Raw genomic sequence first — 5016 nt, forward strand, 5'->3', positions numbered from 1 at the left:
GCTGATTCTTGAACTTCGGGGGTTATTTTTTCTATTCTAGAAGCTTTACAATCTTCATGTAGCATCTTATAGTTTAAGCCTCCTCTCCAAATCAAGAAATAAAAGTGGTGGCAAAAGAGATTTCTTCTTTTCTTGTCAACAGGAATGCTTTTGGTGTTTAGAACAACAAACCATTTCCTGTGACTTACTTTCTTCTCTCTTTTTACATTTACAAAGTTTGAATACACTATTTTTCACACTCAATCGTTCTCATTTTTTGTGATTTTTGAAGTATTACATTTTCTTTTAATGTCTAGTTTTCTTAGAATATACTATTTATCTTTAAAAGTAGTAATAGACATAAGTTCTATCATTTCTTAGTCATCTATCAATGGGGAAGATTGTGTTATTTACTCCCGAACTTAATTTGGTAGTATTCCGTGCAGAATGCTTGCATTAACATACTTTCACAGGAGAGAAAGGTTTAATTTTAAGGGAGAGTAGGAAGGGAGTTGAGGTGTTTCTTCCTTGGTGGGTAGGTAAAGATGGCAGGATCATAGATTTTCTGAAGATAAGGAGCTCTGTTTGGTTTGGAAGTTGTTATATTCTGGGTTGCTAACCAAAAGGGGGCCGCTGGAGCCCACCAACTTTTTGAGGGAGGAGATAGTCATCTGCTCCTGTAAAGATTGACCGCCTTGGAAATGTTCCCTACTCTACCCTATTTATAGAGGGGATCTCTAGTGGCCTAGTGGGTAAGGAGTTGCACTGCTAACCCTAAGGCAGGCTATTCAAATCCACCAACCACCCTCCAGGATGGAAATGTTTTTCACTTAAAACCTTTGATAAACCAGTTGGTGAGTCAGCTATGAAGTCACTTCCAACTGGACGGCAACTACCCGCCATCAGCCATCATCAGTCACTTACCCGATAGTGTCAGGATGGCAGTAGGTTTGTTTTTTTCCCCCCCAGACTGGGGAGTTTTTAGTTTTTAATTTTTGGTTACTAGAGATGGGGCAGCAGTGTTTTGGTTTGTGTGTGTGTGTGTATGTGGTACATTTTATGAGTAACAAAATATTTGTCACATGCACAGTTTAGTGACATTTGTGTTCACCATGTGTATTTTAAGTTTTATGTTATTCAGAAAGAGGCTAAGGACGCTTTAAATCCCTGCCCTGAGGCCACTGGAGGGCGCGCGAAACCTTCAGAGAGAAATGTAGCCGCTCGGCAGAGGTAGGAAAAAGGTAATTTGTGGATCAACTTTTCTAGGCTTTCCATTGGCTGATTCTGCCGGAGACATGCCTTCCCGCTCTTCTCATTGGCTGTGGACCGAGAGTGTGCGTTCGCTCGGCCCTCTCGAGGAGCCTCTCCACAGAGAGGCCTTGCGCCAACTGGCCAACTGAGGGCGCCTCCTCTGATTGGCTGTTGCCCGACGCCACCGCTTCCCTTTGCGGTGACCCGGGTTTCTTAAATTCTTGAAGTGTTTGGCAGTGTTCGGTGCACCGCGTACGACTCGAAACCCTTTTGCACTGCCTTTAGCTTCAGATCCTCGGGTGAGAGGGTTGAAGGAGCTCGGGATGATTCAAGGAAACGTATCGTCTTGGGGTGGGTTTAAGGATTCATTAGTGTGGACCTTACTAGAAAACGGCGTCGGGCAGAGAGCACCGCTGTCAGTCCTCTCTCCCCGTGAGTCAGTCCCAGTGGGGTGGAGTGGGGATATCTCCTAGTGGCAAGTAGGGACCTTTAAAGCCTTCTTAGATACTCTGTGTTGGAGGCTTAGACAGACAGACAGACAGACAGACAGAATAGATTCAAACTCAGAGCAAATTCATGTGTTTCAGAATAATTTTCATAGGCAGCGACCTTTTGGAGTAATTCGCCAGGCTTTTCTTTGGAGGCACTTCTGGGTGGATTCTAACTACCAGCCTTTAGGTCAGTAGCTCAACGCTTGACCACTTAACTCTTTTGGAGATCAAACTCCACAAAATGTCAAACTCGTTTATATGCACCCATACGCCACACCTACCCAGGAAATAGACTTAGTAGGTTGATATGCTAGTTTTTGGAGTAATTTAAAGAAATATTTAGTAACTAAATTGTGCAGTCTTTTTTAGTATTTCAGAGTCAATAAGAGTTTATTTTTTAGAATGCTTTTAGGGATAAGATTAATCTGTAATGTCTATTGGGTAAATCTGAGTTCCCTTTCTTCCCATTTCCAACATATATGTCAATGTTTTCTCTCTCATCTCTCTCTCTCTCGCTCCTATTCTCTCTGTCTTTCTCCCCCATTCTCTCTATCTCTCCTATTCTCTCTCTCTCTCTCTCTCTCACACACACACACACACACACACACACGCACGCACACATTCTCTCTCTCCCTCTCTCTGTTTCTTTCATTGACTATGGGCCTTGAAGCATGGCAAGGGGTCAAAAGCAACAATAACTGCATTACTAGGCACATGTCAGAATCAGTGATCTGTTGCTCCGAACTGTGCACCAGAGTGATAACACAGAACTTTATTGCATTAAGAAAGTACTTTAACTCAATGGAAAAAAAAAAAAATAAAGTACTTTAAATGCAATTTATCCCATGACATTATAGATCCTGGCAGGAACACAGTACATTGCTGGACCAGAAAATTGAGGGAGGAAAGGTCATAAAAGGATGCACTTCAAAGCTGCTAACAGTGATTACTCCTGAGATATCAAAGTAGATGTGGGAGATGAAAAGGTAAGGACTAATTTTTTGTTTTATCATTTAAAAATTGTGACAAATATGTAGATAACAAAATATCACTTATTAAAGAATTGCCCATCTTTTTCTTGATTGGGATTCAAACTGCTAGAGTAGCATAGCTTTTGGTTTATTAGCACAGCTCCCTATGGGATATCCCCCAGAGCTCCCACTCTAAAGACTGCATACAGCCTTGGGAACACTATGGGGGAGTTCTGCTTTGCCCTAAAGTACCATTAGGAATTGAAATGGACTCAATGACAGTAGTTTGGTTTTAGTATTATCTATGAGGCCATCATTTCTCTTTATGGAAGAGTAACCGTCCTTTTATGTATGTATTGTTGTTATTATGTGCCGTTGAGCCAACTATAACTTCTAGTGACCCTATAGACAGTAACTTAGAACCTTGTCCTATCTTGAGCTAACTTCACCATCTCTGACACACCTATCCCCATTGCCACAGTCACCGTGTCAATCCATCTTATCCATGGTCTTTTTCTCCTGGATTATCTTGTTGGATCCGCAGAGCCGGACCCCAGTAAGATCAGACGCCAGCACCAATCACTCAGGAGAGACGGTCCTTGATGCAAACAGCATGAGGTGTTTGTGTTATTCCTTCCAGCGGGCTGGGGCACAACTCATAACCTATGCAGAGGCAAAGGAGTTGAGCCCCGAGCTAGGGGTACACACAGCTTATAAAGGCAATAACCCGTGCAAACATGGGTTTGCGCAAGGGTAAGTGAGGAAAACTGTCTGATTGGTGCATTTAAAAGTGAGTTGGCATGCGGCAAGCCGGGTCCGGCGCAAAGGGGGGAGGGGTAAGGTTCAGAAAAACGACTCCTGGAATTCCCTCCTTATCTGAGCTCCCAGATGTGGGTGAACTGTTTTATGACCTTCTTTTTCTGAGTGGTTTATGGCCTTGTTTTTCTAAAAAGGGGTCAAAAGTTAGCTTTCTCGTAGTTTTGTGAGCTTTTATGGCTTCTGCCTGAGAAGGGTTAAAAGTTAACTTTTCTCACAGTCCTTCAATTTCTCCATCTCTTGATGAATATTTTGGTTCTTCCCACCTTTTGGCTGTTGCGAACAGTGCTGCAGTTTACACTGGTGTCTGTATTTGTGTTCCTCTTTTCAATTTTCTTGGTATATAGTTACAAATAGAATTATTGGATCACATAGTAGTTCAATGTTTAACCTTTGAGGAATCCTATTTCATTTTTAACAATATATATATTTTGGAAAAGTAATATTCACACAGGGGAAAAATAGAAACTGATAAATGAGTAATCATTGAAAAAGTAATTCTAACTCCTACTTTGGTCTCTAGGTGTTCTCGCCTCCTAAAGAAACTTGAAATTTCATGAATATACTTCACAATGTTGTCTATAAAAAGAAAGTGTTTTTGTAAACAGAAGTCTCATTCTCACTTTCTGCCCCACTGTATTTTTTTTGCAAGGAAACAAATTTTGAAGTATCTATTGGCATCCATTAAACTTAGAGAAACGAAAGTTTTTCGCGTTTAAGACTTTCATTCATAGAGTTACTATGACTCATCTACAATTTGACGGCACGTAACAAGAACAACAACATTATTAAAATGTGATTCAATGGAAACTTTATACATAATATTGTTATGTGCCAGTTGAGTTGCCTGTGACTTATAGCAACCCTATGCACAATAGCACTGAACACTGTTTTATGCTGAGCCAGTCTCACTGTCTCCAACAGATCTGCCCCCATAACACCAGTTACTGTGTCAAACCATTTCATCTAGGGACTTCCTCTCTGTGCTTTCAATCCTAATGATAATGGCCTTCTTTAAGGACTAGTCCCTCCTGGCAACATGCCCAAAGTATGTGAGATAGAGCTTCAAAATCCTTGCTTCCAAAGAGCAACTTGACTTCACCCTCTCCAGGACAAATCTGTTTGTTCTCTCGGCAGTTCATGGTATGTTTAGCACTCTTCATCAGCTCCATAACTTTAAAGCATTGATTCTTCTTCTGTCGCCTTTATTCATTTTCCAGCACTCTGATGTGTAGCAAGTAATTATGAAGACCGTGGCCTGGATCAGGCACACATTAGTTTCTAGACTGACACTGTTGCTCTTCAGAACTCTGGAGAGGCCTCTGATAGCAGATTTTCCCAGTGCAATTCATCTTTTGATTTCCTGACTGCTGGTGCCAAGAGTGTTGATTGTGGAGCTGAGCAAGCTGTAATTGTTGTTGTTGTTGTTATGTGCCGTCGAGTCGCCTGCGACTCATAGCGACCCTATGTACAACAGCCCTAAACTCCGCTCTGTCCTGTGCCAGTCG

Source organism: Elephantulus edwardii, unplaced genomic scaffold (genome assembly GCF_000299155.1).
Source record: "Elephantulus edwardii isolate Elephantulus edwardi_28Jun2011 unplaced genomic scaffold, EleEdw1.0 scaffold00094, whole genome shotgun sequence".
Taxonomy (NCBI): domain Eukaryota; kingdom Metazoa; phylum Chordata; class Mammalia; order Macroscelidea; family Macroscelididae; genus Elephantulus; species Elephantulus edwardii.